Genomic DNA, 13,970 nt, shown 5'->3' on the forward strand with positions numbered 1-13,970 from the left:
CCCTATATACGTCAGGTATTGTTAGTTTCCCCATTTCTCAGATGAGGAAACTGAGGCCTACAGTGCTTTTGTCACTTATTATGGTCACAGAGCTAGTGAATGGCAGGCAGGGTGACTCCACAGGCCAAGAAAAGGCTAAAAGAAGTATAGGTTTCTTACAGCAAAGACCCAGAAAGCGCCAGGTGCTGGGGTAGCGCTCTGAGGTCTCAGGGCACCAGCCCCTCCCTCCTTTGGGTGCTCTCCCCAGGAGCTGCTGGGAGGGGATCCCACCCAGCCATCTGGAAAGGCCTGTTGAGTGCATTAGCATCTTAGTCTCCATAAACTGCTGAGAAAAGGAGCCTGCAGGCCAAGCCTGGCAGGCCAAGCTCCTCAACTCCAGCCGCCAGGCTCAGCGTGGGGTCCAGGATTCCAGGGCCCTCAGGATTACCTACAGCTCCCCCAAGACACCGGTGCTGATGAAGGCAAACCCTGGCACATCAGAGGCCCACACACCTGGTGCCCCAGCCAGAGGTTCCAGGTGGACTGATGCCAAGCAGATATCAAAATGTCCATCCTCATCCTAAACCTCCACCTCCATGAGGCCCCAGCTAGAACTGACAAAACCCACAGGGGCCTCAAAGACGACTCCCCACTTCTCGTACGAGTGACTAAGTTGACGGAGACACTGTTATTAACCAGCTCAGGAAATGCAGGTGAACGAAAGAGAACAGGACAGCGATGGGACTGGAAACCAGACACATGTACAGAGGCAGGTAGACCTTGGAGAAGAAACTGCCCTGGAGAAGATGTCAAAGATATGGCTATAAGAACAATCTTGAGAAAGAAGAACAGAGCTGGAGGAATCACACTCCCTGACTTCAGACTATACTACAAAGCTACAGTCATCAAAGTAGTACCATACTGGCATAAAAACAGACACATGGATCAATGGAACAGAATAGAGAGCCCAGAAATAAACCCACACACTTATGGTCAATTAACCTACAACAAAGGAGGCAAGAATATACAATCAGGTATAGAGTCTCTTCAATAAGTGGTGCTGGGAAAACTGGACAGCTACATGTAAAAGAATGAAATTAGAATATTCTCTCACACCATATACAAAAATGACTCAAAATGGATTAAGGACCTAAAAGACCGGAAACCATAAAACTCCTAGAGGAAAACATAGGCCAAACATTCTTTGACATAAATGGTAGCAATGTTTTTTTGGATTCGTCTCCTAAAGTAAAGGAAATAAAGCAAAAGTAAACAAATGAAACCTAATTAAACTTAAAAGCTTTTGCACAGCAAAGGAAACCATCAAAAAAATGAAAAGATAATCTACTGAATGGGAGAAAATATTTGCAAATGATAATGACATACATATACAAACAGCTCATACAATTCAACATTAAAAAAAAAACCTGATTAAAAAATGGGCAGAAGAAAAAAAAAAAAAAAAAAAGGGCAGAAGAACTGAATAGATATTTTTCCAAAGAGAAAATGCAGATGGCCAATAGGCAGAGGAAAAGATGCTCAACATCACTAATCATCAGGGAAATGCAAATCAAAACCACAATGAGATACCAACTCACACCTGTCAGAATGTCTGTCATCAAAAGGAACACAAATAACAAATGTTGGAGAGGATGTGGACAAAGGGGAACCCTTATACACTGTTCATGGGAATGTAAACTGGTGCAGCCACTGTGGAAAACAGTGTGGAGATTTCTTGAAAAACTAAAAATAGAACTATCATACGACCCAGCAATTCCACTCCTGGGTAAATATCTGAAAAAATCAAAAACACTAATTCAAAAAGATACATGCACCCCAATGTTCATAGCAGAATTATTTACAACTGCCAAGATATGGAAGCAACCTAAGTGTCCATTAACAAATGAATGGACAAAGAAGATGTGGTGCGTATGTATGTGTACACACACACACACACACACACACACACACACACACACACAATGGAATACTACTCAGTCACAAAAAAGAATGAAAATTTTGCCATTTGCAACAACATGGATGGACTTGGAGGGTATTATGTTAAGTGAAATAAGTCAGACAGAGAAAGACAAATAATGTATATCACTTAAACGTGGAATCTAAATATACAACAAACTAATGAATATAATAAAAAAGAAGCAGACACAGATATAGAGAAGAAACCAGTGGTTACCAGTGGGGAGAAGGAAGGGGGAGGGACAAGACAGGGGTAAGGGATTAAGAGGTACAAACTCTTACGTATAAAATAAGCTACAAAGATATATTGTACAACACAGGGAATATAGCCAATATTTTATAACTATAAATGGGGTATAACCTTTAAAAACTGAATCACAATATTGTACACCTGTAATTTATATAATATTGTACATCAACAATACTTCAATTTTTAAAAATGGTTATAAATGATAATGACTGAAAAAGATCCTGGGGTCCTGGTGGACCAGGACCACAACAATGATTCATTCAACAAATATTTATTGAGTACCTATTACTTAATAACAAACAAAAAGAAAACATTATAGGCTTAAAATCAGTCTGAATGAAAACAGTGGTGGCACATAGGAACATGAAGTTCATTTATTCAAATGTTTATTAGCCTAAAACTTACAGGCAGATTCACAGTAGTCCCTTACACGCAAGGAACCCAGTCTGGCACAGCAATTCAGGACTTTTGTGTATGTACCACAAACCTCTTTTAGAAGCTGTTGAAAGGTAAGGACACTCTCCCCCCCCCCGCAAAAAAACCACATGAAGACAGACACATGCAAATAAATTTGGACAATCTGGGGGGGGGATTTCATCAAAGAACCCCAAGCTTTTTTTTTTTTTAATTTTATTTTTATTTATTTTTGGTTGTGTTGGGTCTTTGTTGCTGCAGGCGGGCTTTCTCTAGTTGTGGGGAGCATGCAACTCTTCATTGCGGTGCCTTCTCTTGTGGAGCACGGGCTCCAGAGCGCAGGCTCAGTAGTTGTGGCGCACGGGCTTAGTTGCTCCGCGGCATGTGGGACCTTCCCAGACCAAGGCACGAACCTGTGTCCCCTGCACTGGCAGGCGGGTTCTTAACCGCTGCGCCACCAGGGAAGCCCGCCTTAGCTTTCTTGATAAAACCAATTTGGTCTAATGAGAACTTAGAATTTAATCACATTATCTCTGAATTGAACTTCTCAACATACAAAGATGTTCTGGGTTCCATGGTGAGAGAAGGGTGAGAAAGAGTTTTAAAAAATGATCAGGGAGGGACTTCCTTGGTGGCGCAGTGGTTAAGAACCCACCTGCCAATGCGGGAGACACAGGTTCGAGCCCTGGTCCGGGAAGATCCTACATGCCGCGGAGCAACTAAGCCCGTGCTCCAGAGACTGCGAACCACAATCACTGAAGCCCACATGCCTAGAGCCCCAGCTCCGCGACAAGAGAAGCCACCATAATGAGAAGCCCGCGCACCGCAACGAAAAGTAGCCCCTGCTCGCTGCAACTAGAGAAAGCCTGCACGCAGTAATGAAGACCCAATGCAGCCAAAAATAAATAAATAAATTTATTTTTTAAAAAAATCAGGGAATCCTGTGACGGTCCAGTGGTTAGGACTCTGAGCTTCCACTGCAGGGGGCATGAGTTTGATCCTGGTCAGGGAACTAAGATCCCAGAAGCCATGTGGCACAGCCAAAAAAAATTTTTTTTAATAATAAAAAAATTTAAAAATGATCAGAGGTGGGAAAACAGGCTATGAACAGCTGGTCTCCATGCCTGAGCCAGAGGAGAAAGCTGCGGGGGGGGGGGGGGGGGGGAGTGTGCGGGCAGGGATGTAAGGGGTGCCATTCTCTGCAGGACTTTGAAACAGAATCTTTTCCCATTTACCGGATTCCGCTTTCCCTCGTGTCCCGCGTTAACCTAGCCAAGCCACTACAAACTCCCCATAAATGTCACAGGGGAACTTCCTGTTCCCTTCTAAAGATGGAAACACTGAATATAAACGACCGAATTTTGCAAATTTGTGCAGGCAGGGATCAAGGCATGAATTTTTAAAGTGCACATGTCTCATCTAATTTGATAACTAACTCCAAATCGAATTACACTTCACACTTTGTACAGGGCAGGAAGCGTCTCCCGAAGTCTGATCAGTAAGCGTGAGGCCAGAAATCTGAGACTTTGCCCTCTGGCCTGAAACCCAGCTTAGAAAGCCAGCACAAAGGCGAAGGCCTCTCCAGAGAAAGACAGGGTTTTGCAAATGCAATGGCTGCATCTCTCCCCGTTGGAGGCCCTGCTCTTTCCCAAGAGGAGACCCAAAATGAAACTGCAGTTTTACGGTTTCTGTGTGAGGACAGATTGGGCGGAAAGAGTTCCCACGACCCTGCGCCCTTTGCGGGACCTGGGAGAGGTCACGGCAGGAACAGTGCCGTCCTCACCCCAACTCCATTCATTCAGGGGCCCAGGGCGCCCCAAAGTCCTGGAGGGGGGCGTTCTCCATTCTTACTGCCTGCCCTTTTCTCTCGCCAAACCCTTTGAAGCAAACTTCTTCTCTTTTGTCCAGGAAAGAATCTCAAGAAGCTCTTCATTTCTGCCAACACGGTTTCAATTGGCGTCGGTCGTTAGAGCCAGATTTGGACAGCGTCCAACTCTGAGCCCGCCCCCCTTCTGGAAGAGGCCCCTTCTGTTCTCTCATTTCCAGCCCGCCTCCTGCCTCCTCTTCCAGCCGAGCTCCTCACCCGGGCTCAGCGGCCTATTGAGACATCAATCTTTGGTCAGAGCAGGCTCCAACCTGCACTCCATCCCATTCACTTCCTAAAAAGAGGCCTACAGAATTGATGCTGCGGTGAAGGCCAGGGAAGAGGCCTCCGACTTCCTGTGTCAAGGGATTTATCTTTCATTTCCTGTTCCACCCGCCCACTCACCTCGCAGGATCAAGGAATGTGCCCCCGAGCCGCCTCCCACCCCAGGGAACCTTCCAGCATGATGGGCCCCTGCCCCATGGCAAACCCAGAATCCGGCCCTGGCCAGCCCGCCCACCGCGTCCAAAGCAGCCCCAAAGCAGCCCGCCACAGAGATTCCTCCGTTAATTCTTGGCAAATGCTTGCCAAGTTAAAAAGAGAGAAAGAAAAGATCTCCCCCCTCTGATGGGTGGAAAGTAGCCATTTGTCACAGGGTGGAATTTCCTCTTATCAGGGATGTCCCCCTAAGGGGGGCAGGGGCAGAGCATCCCTCCCCCAGCCCCCTCTGCTATCAGCAGGGCTGTCAGCAGATGCACACCAGAGCTCCAAGGCTGGGGAGGCTGGGGGCGCTGGGGGCTCCACCTCCCGCAACTGATGAGATCATTTAAAATAACACGAACTAGACAGGGGTCTCCGGGGGGGGCAACAGGGCGTCCTGCTGCCAGGAGCTAAGTAGGAAAAGAGCTTTCCCCCTCAGAGGTATCAAGCAATGCCCTTCTCTTGTGCAGATCCGTCCACTCAGGCTCCAGGATGCTGCCTAAGGTTTCCCCCTGCCCTGGTCCCTTCAGAGAGGCAGAGAGGCAGGGGCTGAAGGCAGGGCCAGGGAGGGGGACAAGCGGGGAGGGGGGAGTTCCTGGGGCAGGAGTGGAAGCCTGACCAATGACGCTTTAAGGAGGCAGGACACTTCATACCACTGGCTGGAGGGTCTGGGAAGGTTGTGGGGGAAGAAACAAGGGTCAGCAGCTCTGGACCGTTTGGAACGATGTCAGCTACCCAATGGCAGCGCCAGCTCCGGGCTGATGTGACCTGGGGGAAGCTGGAGTTATGTCGTCCGCCCGTCCCCCCACCCCACCGCCAACTCCAGGCAGCAGGTCAGGAAGCAGTGTGCCCATGGCCTGGGAACCTGCAAGGCCCCTTCCATGGCTCCCTCCGTGTATGCCCTGCAGACAGCCCACCTGCCTACAGGGCTGCCCAGAGCCCTGCCTATCAGAAAGACCCCACTGCTCCCCGCGCCACACAACCTTGAGCCCCTGTTCTCCCAAGGGAGCCACTCAGGGGAGTGGATGCGCCACAGCAGGCCTGTGAAATCTTAGGACACACCCTAAGCGACGACTTCAAACGCTCTCCGAGGTGAGGATGTGGACGGATGGCCCGCCTATCCAAGCAGCCTCAGAGACACACACATCCGCCTACCCCAGGCTCACTCCAGACGAAAGCAGTGTGTGTGGACAGCTGCCCGGCCACCCCTTGGGAGACACGTTCATCACCCTCGAAACACCGCCCCGGGGAGAAGCTGGCTGCAGGCAGGGTGCACAGACACCCCTGGGCCCCATGCGGGTCGGACACCAGAGCGAAGCAGGAAGGGCCCAGCTTCCTGCTGCCCCTGCACGCCCCCACTGTGCATGAAGCTTGGGTGTACCTCTGGACATGGGGCTCTGACCAGATGGAGCCGCCCATACTCTGAAGAGCAAACACACAGGGGTCACCCCTCACCCCAACTCACAGGGATGCAGCCCTGACGGCCCAGCTGTTCCTCTGCTGATTCTCCTCTGTCTCTGGCTATTGGTTCCCAGCCGCCCGTGCTGGCTCCTCCTCCACCTATAGAACCAGGTCTGGTCCCAGCTGGACACTCTCCTCCGTGATTTCGCCCATCCTCTGGGCATCGAATGCCAAACTCTGTCCAGATTCATACAGCAGCGCCAACCTGACCGGTCCCGAGTCCACCATGACTCAGCAGAGATGTCCCGCTATCGCAGGCCCCCTGCCCAGAACTGGGTATCTGTGGCCCCTGCCCTAGTGAAGTCTAGATGTCTCCCACTGAACATGCCCCAGACTGAACCCTGGACCTCGAGCCTACCCTCCCCACGCCACCCCACCCCCTGCCCCTGTGAGTAACGGCATCTCCATGCATCCATTTTTGACAGCTAGAAATCCAGGGGCCAGCCTTGGTCACACACCCCGCCTTCCATCTCCCCAGATCCAGTCGTCCACCCCAAAGTCCTATCAATCCGAATCCAACACATCTGCAGGCAGTCACCCTGCCTCCCTCCCTCCACGGCTCCCACAATCCAAACCATCGCCATCAACTGCCCTCCCCCGCAGTCCATCCTTCTCAAAGCACCAGGAAGGCCTGTTTAAAACAAATGAATCGCATCATTCCCCTGGCTTGAAACCCTAACTAGTGCTCCCTGCACCTGGGAAAACACAAGATCCCGAGGCCCCAGAATCCTGGGGCTGGGATCCTGTTCCATCCCAGACTCCCTGTGTGACCCTGAGCAAGTAACTTAACCTCTCTGTGCCTCAATTTTCTTATGTGTGAAACGGGATAACAATACTTGCCTCGTAAGAGTACTATGAGGGCCAAACGAGATATTTACAAAGCACAGAGAATAGCGCCTGGCACTGTAAATGCTCTAAGCATTTGTTAATAAAATACAAGCACATGCCCACCTCTCCAGTTTTGATATGTGCACCGTCTCCCTGGCTCCTTTCTGCGGCTCAAACAAGGTTCCTCACAGAGGTTCTCCCTCAGCACCGCTCAGGGGGACTCCCGTTGGGTCCCGTGGTTCTCTTCCAGAGTGGCCCTGCGTACAACTTGTAACTGCAGATTTTGTCTTCCTCTGCTGAATGCCTGGGTCTGTCTCCTTTGCTGCTCACAAAACCTTACGCATCCGAGCGCCCAGTAAGTAAGATGTTGAATGAATGAATGAATGAAAGGTGAGCTCACTGCCCTTTCCTCCCGCCCTCTTCTCTTCCCAGAGCATCGCGGGACCGGCCACTGCTCCCGGGTCAATCCAGGTGGTGCCTCTCCAGCCCTGGCGCCTCTGCGAGGTTCCTGCAGTGCTGGCCTGCATCCTTTCCCATGGGCTTCCCCCTCGTTCGGTGTGTGGCAGCGTGTGAATGAGATGTGAACAATTTCCGGTTTCCATCCTCCTTCTACAGCCACAAAGCCCCTCGGCGGAAGGATGGATGGACATCCTGGGACAGCTCCTGCCCATTCAGGACATTTTGCTCAGGAAACAGTCAGTGGGGGGATGGGGGTGCCCACTGGGGCGGGGAGACTGGGCGGTCCCTAATCCTTACCGCCTTCCTCACCCACCCCTAACCGGGGCTTCAGGGCACATGGGGTCTCCCCCAGAAGCTTCAGGCGGGCAGGGCTGCTGTGCAGGGGGCTCAAGTCCGAACACCTGGACCCACCCTGGGCTCGGTGCTATAACTCTGAAACCTCAGCCATGCTGCACCCATGCTGCAGCCGGCCTGGCCTGCCTGGTCGGCGCTCTGGTGAGCAGTGGGTCCCCTACGTGGAGTGGACAGGCTACCAGTCACTAGGTATCCATTAATTTGCTGTCCCGCACTTAAATGTGACATATCAGCAGCCCAAACTTAAGAGTGATTTGGTCAACTGCCAAAGGGTATTAAATCGAGACACAAGTAGGGGCCGGGCTGGGCCATCAGAGGAGGGCTGACCCTTGGGCTGGTCCGTACACAGCACTTTGCAGTTTACAGAGCGCTCAGATTTGCTTTATTCTTCCTGATCCTCCTCGTCCTCACATCCTTCCTTAGAGTCTGCATTTCCTGCTGTAATTAGCTGAGACTTTTGACATCAGACCAAAATAACAAGAGCTACAGTAACAACACGTTCTCCTACAAGTTGAGACGAAAGTTAAAGGAGGGAGCACGCCTGTCCCCGGGGCCTCCCATACTTGCTGGAACCCAGCAGCCTCTGCCCTGCCCGCAGGCAGACCCCCAACCCACCCACCGCACCCTCCGGGGACCTACTGTGGATCGAAAATGCCCGGCGTCTCCCACCAGATCGATCTGTGCCACGGTCAGCACAGAACCGGGAGGCCCCAGAGGGTGGGAGCCTGTCCCCTCCCAGGTCTCCCCAGCCGGCGGCTCCGGGAAGGAGCCACATTCATATGGTAATTTCTGCCTGAGAACTGGTGAGAAGCAGAGGTCCCTCCAGCTGCCGGGCGGGGAGGGCCCAGAGGAGGAGGGAGGGAGCCTGGCCACTTCCCGAGACCCAAGGCCGCGCCAGTGGGCCCTCCCCAGCGCGCTCCCGGGCTACGATGCTGAGACTGGACACAGTGGGCGCCCAGACGTGTGCAGGGGTGGGTCTTTCCTGGCTGCACTTTGTGCGGTGGTTTAAAAAAGACAACCGACATGCATTCTCTCCACAGCTTAACTTTTCTGCGTGTGATGTCCAGAACAGTCCAGAAACGCTGTAGCATGTAGCTCCTGCAGATCCGGGAGAACAGCGGCCACACTCACCCCCTCCTTGGATCCCAGAGGCGGCCCCCCACCCTACATTTCCACCCTCCCAGGAAGGAAACGCCTCCCCCCCCCACCCCCGCACACGCCCTCGGGGCCAAGGCTGGTGGAGAGAAGGGCACGTCCCCCCTGGGGGAGGGTACGCCAAACCCATCCACTCCTTCCATCCACCCACTTCCTCTCGCACTGCGACTAGCTCACTGCTGCTTGCTTCCCTGCCTCCCTGGAAGAGGACGCACAAGCCTTCCATTTCCCCTTTCTGCCTTGTTCTGGGCCCCGTGCAGGCAAAGGAAACTAGAAGTCAGCGACAGGCCCCAGCTGCAGACCCAGCGGTCTGCTCCTGCACCCCCCCCCCGCCCCCAACTCGCCCATGCATGGATCCCACGTCCATTCATGCTGTTCCACGGAGCTTGGCCCTGAACTCACAGTGAAAACAAAAGAACCCCCAGCAAACTGCACAGAGACACAGATTCGAGACATGATATGCAAGACGCTCACAGCCACTGGGGGTGGGGCCCGAGGGACCAACAGGGCACCCCCCCACACTCGTGCTGGTGAGCCAAGCTTTCCCAAGTGACCCTGCAATTCCCCAAGAGAAATGAAAACACACGTCCACACCCAAACCTGGACACCAATGCTCACTGCGGCGTGATTCAAAAGAGCTACAAAGCAGACACAGCCCAAACGCCCATCAATAGATGAATGGATAAAGAGAATGCGATGCAGCCATAAAAGGGGATACTATTCGGTCATAAACAGAAACGGAACATGGACATGTTACAGATGGATGAACCTTGAAACATTACACTACGTGAAAGCAGCCGGACAGAAAAGGCCACCTGCTATATGATTCCACTTATATAAAATACCTGGAAGAGGCCAATTCATGGAGACAGAAAGCAGATTCGTGGCTGCCAGGGGCTGGGAGCAGGGAGTCGGGAATGGAAAGCTACTGCTAATGGATGTCTTTGAGGGGTGATAAAAATATGCTGGAATTAGTGGTGATGGCTGCCTAACTTTGTGAATATACAAAAACCACTGAATTGTACGCTTTAAAAGAGTGAATCTTCTGGAAAGTGGATTATTTCTCAATAAAGCTATTATCAACAACAAGAAGGCTGATAGCTGAGCTCCCCAGGGAATCAGAGCAGGGACTGTGCCCTCTGGTCCACGGCCAGCGCCCAGCACTGACCCAGCACCTGGCCTGCAAGGCGGCCCCTTACAATTCCGCAGCCCAGGTGGCTTTGGTGACCTCTATACCTGCCCAGCCTGCTCCTCGTGAATTTTTAAAAAGGGCCCTCAGTGTCACGGGCTGGAACCTGTCAAGTCACAGAATGAGCCGGGAGCAGAGGCCCCTTTTACAGACGGAAGCCAGCCGTAAACCTCACCCTGAAAGGAGGGGGAAGCGGAAATCCAAACACAGCCCATATCAGCAATCAGAAAGGTTCAACTTGGCTCATCCTGAATCCCTGGGCAGGAGGGACAAGGGGGGAAAACCTCTGCTTCCCAAGACACCCACTCCGACCCCTTCCACATACTGAGCCAGCGGGGTGCAGCGGCCCTGGCAGCAGGACTCAGGCCCGGCACCCACCTGCGGCCCCGCCAGAGCGGTCAGGGGCTGAGTCTGGTCAGCGTCTTGCGCGCAGGCCCGGAGGAAACGACGGGGGGAGCCGGAGCTGCTGGGGGGGCCACTGCCGGATTTCCTGGGCCCTCTTGGTAGGACCCACGCCCAATCTGCTAGAAGCCCAAGTCCTCTCCCTCCCCATCCCAAACCCTAAGGATACCAAACAAGCCACAAGTAGAGAGAATTCAGTTCAGTCCCACGTTGACACGGTCAGCACAGGCCGCAGAGGGAGACGGGCCTCTGGGTTGCTCGAGAGCAACTTTAATTATAACTTTCGCACTCGGGTCTCCGGGTGCCCCGTGGTGTGAATCAGCTCTTTACTCCCCAGCCGTCCTCGGAGAGCCCCACGAGGAGCCGGTTCAGGGGGCACCCACGGAGGGGGGCTTGCCTCACCTCCGCCCACCCCACAAAACCGGAGAACCAACCCCCCCATCCCCAGCTCACACATCTCCCCACAACCCGACGAACTGGCAGCAGGCTGAATGCAGAAACTGAGGTGCACACAGAGGTCCCCTGTCCTTCCCTCTGTGGCCCACGGGGGGCCTGGCGCCCAAGCACGGTGGCACCTCTTCCGCTCAGGATCGTTGAGCAGGTGCCCCCAAAGGCACTGGTGGATGAACTCACGAGGGAGTGAAGGAGTGAATGGGGACAGAGGTGGCTGCTGGCACACGGTGTGTGTGTGGGGGGGGTCCCAGGAGCCTCGGGGAGATGGGACCAGGCCATCCAGCTCCACAGTGAGCCCTGGAGGAAGCTGGGGAGACAGAGCAAGGCTTTGGAAAGACGGAAGAGGACAGCTGAGGAACTCTGTGCCAGGCACGCAGGAGGCGAGCATCTGCTGAGCGGGTGCCGTGCCGGGGTGGCCCTGCCGAAGGTGAGCGATTTGAGCAGAAGCTGCCACATCGGCCCTCCCCCCGCTGCCACCTGGACACGCAGCCCCACACCCCCCGGGGCCCCTCCTCTGCCCCAGAGGGTGGCCGTGGAGGCGGGGTGGACGGCAAGCGGCCAGAGCCCAGAGACGAGGGAAAGGGCCCTTCCCACCTGCCCTCAGCATCTCCCCGGCAGCAGGTGACACAGTGCAGATCCTTCTGTTTTCCCACTTTTTCAAACAACTATACTTAAACCAACGGCAAACAAAAGCCTCGTAAAACGTGTTCTTTCTCCCACGAGGGAAAGTCTGGGAGGATGACATTTTGTCAAGGACACGTCCCGACCTACCGTTCGCCTCCGACACGTGGGGAGGGAGGGAGGGAGGCAGCTCCAGCCGTTGGTGACAAAGGTCGCTCCAATGAAACTCCTTGACATTAAGACTGGGGTCCCCGGGCACCTGGCCCAGAGTAACCCGTGGTCGGAGGACAGCGCTGGTTGTGGGGTTCGGGGCCTGGAAGGCCGACTGCAAAGCCACCTGGGTGACCAGAGTGACATCAGCAGAGCATGCGGTTCGCAAAGTGGCTGCAGTGCCTCTGCTCCATGCCCTCCGTCACGCAGGGCCGGGGGCAGATGAGTGAGGCCAAGAGGTGGTGCACCGACCACCTGCTCCCCCATGCGGGCTGCGGCACCCCCTCCGCCCTCTGCACCCCCTGCCCACCCTCGGCCCCCACCGACCCCCAAGCTACAGTCAACAACGATTCTCCCTCTGACTCAACGGGGCCGCTGTCCAGCGGCCGTTTGTCTCCGGGGCCCACAACTGACCCCCCAGCAACGGGCAGCTCTTCCTCTGTCCCTGGCAGACAAGGAACAAAAGACTGGGATCCTGTCCTCACTCCCCTACGGCTCCCCCAGCACCAGAGCATGGGGGCAAGGCTGGGGTCATCTGGTCCAGTCCCCTGCCCCAGGAGAATGTATTCAAATCATGGAAGAAATGCTGCTCTTTGGTCCTTTTTCTTAAAAAAAAAAAAAAGCCTCCAAGGAGAGCTTGTATGAAGAGAGCAAAACAAATGTCTGTGCTTATAAGGCTCTCTCAAGCTTGTCTCACAGAAACCACAAGAGTATTTGGACAAAAGATGAAATGCTGCAAGTGCATGCATCCATTCCGACAGCAACTGAGCAAAGCACCTGGGGCGTCCAGGCCGCCACAAAGACCAAGAAAACACAACCCAAGTGCACGGTCCAGGGAAAGACACACAGACAGGACGCGGACGTCCCCACCTGGTGTGGGATGTTCTCCACGCAGGAGGGAAACTCACTTTCCTGCTCCTAGGAAAGGAAAACCTTATCTGCTGTGGGAGCCTGGTGACAGGCCTGGGAGATAAGATGAGCGATAAGGATGTGGGAGGCTGGAGGAGGTACGGGCACATTCCACCAGGGACACCAGCAAGAATGCTCTTCCAGTGCCAAGGGAGTGACCGCCTCACTGGGCACTCGGTGCCTGGCACTCACAGAGCAGGACAGGGGCTGGCGTCCCCTCTGGTCCCCCCTCTGGGGGACGCGGCCCCAGAAGGGGGTGCTGCACACCAGGCGCCAAGGAACAGAGGGAGGGGCACCCCAGCGGCTGGTGGACCTCCTGACCCGCTGGGGGTCAGCGTCGGTGACTCAACCCCAACCCAGAGCTTCTGAGGGCGGCCTGGGTGCTCAGGAGCTGACCTTTCACCCCACCCCCAGCTTCAGGAGAGCGACAAGAAATCTGGTGCTTCTGCTATGATCCAGCTACCAAAGCCAGATGAAATGGTTTAAAAATCGCATTTACACTGGAACGGCCAGGAAGACGGGAGTGAGCAAACGGGTGCATCTTCATCCTTCAAGACTTTTGCACTGAGCCGCCCCTCCCTCCAAACCAAGGCCCAGCCCCGCACCCCAGAAGGGTGGGTGGGGTGAAGCTGCTCCCATGAGCTGATTATTAACTCTGCTCTGAAGGTGGACCGGTGAATTCAGATGAGGACAAGAGGCCACACAGGCCCCTGCAGAGTTGGAATCAAAGCTCCGTGGGCCTCTCCAAATTCAGCCCTTCTCCACAGGACACAGATAAAAAGAGAAGAGAGTGGCAGGTTTGAACCCCGCCCATCCACCCACGCCCAGGGCGAGATGTTCCACCCGCCGCCTCTGCCAGACCCAAACAGAGCTCCTGGTGAGCCCGCCGGGAGGTGGGCAGGCTGGAGGGCTCGCCAGGTGGGGCAAGGCGCCCTCCCGGCTGTGATTAGACCTGCACCGTCGCT

General features: G+C 54.1%; 1 protein-coding gene across 17 annotated transcripts in view; it reads right to left on the reverse strand.

Annotated features, from left to right (window-relative positions):
• The window catches only part of SEPTIN9 (septin 9), a 194,234-nt gene that overhangs the window by 22,315 nt on the left and 157,949 nt on the right, over positions 1-13,970 (reverse strand). For 2 of the 17 annotated variants that reach the window (XM_067021249.1, XM_067021251.1), the window contains exon 2: positions 12,037-12,223. The exons of 14 other annotated variants lie outside the window; for them this stretch is intronic. The gene's annotated coding sequence lies outside the window, so the exon portion shown is untranslated. Of the gene's footprint in view, positions 1-7,376; positions 7,449-12,036; positions 12,224-13,970 lie in introns of those variants that run through there. One more of the 17 variants, XM_067021250.1, reaches the window with a different exon arrangement.

Source organism: Kogia breviceps, chromosome 19 (assembly GCF_026419965.1).
Source record: "Kogia breviceps isolate mKogBre1 chromosome 19, mKogBre1 haplotype 1, whole genome shotgun sequence".
Lineage (NCBI taxonomy): Eukaryota > Metazoa > Chordata > Mammalia > Artiodactyla > Physeteridae > Kogia > Kogia breviceps.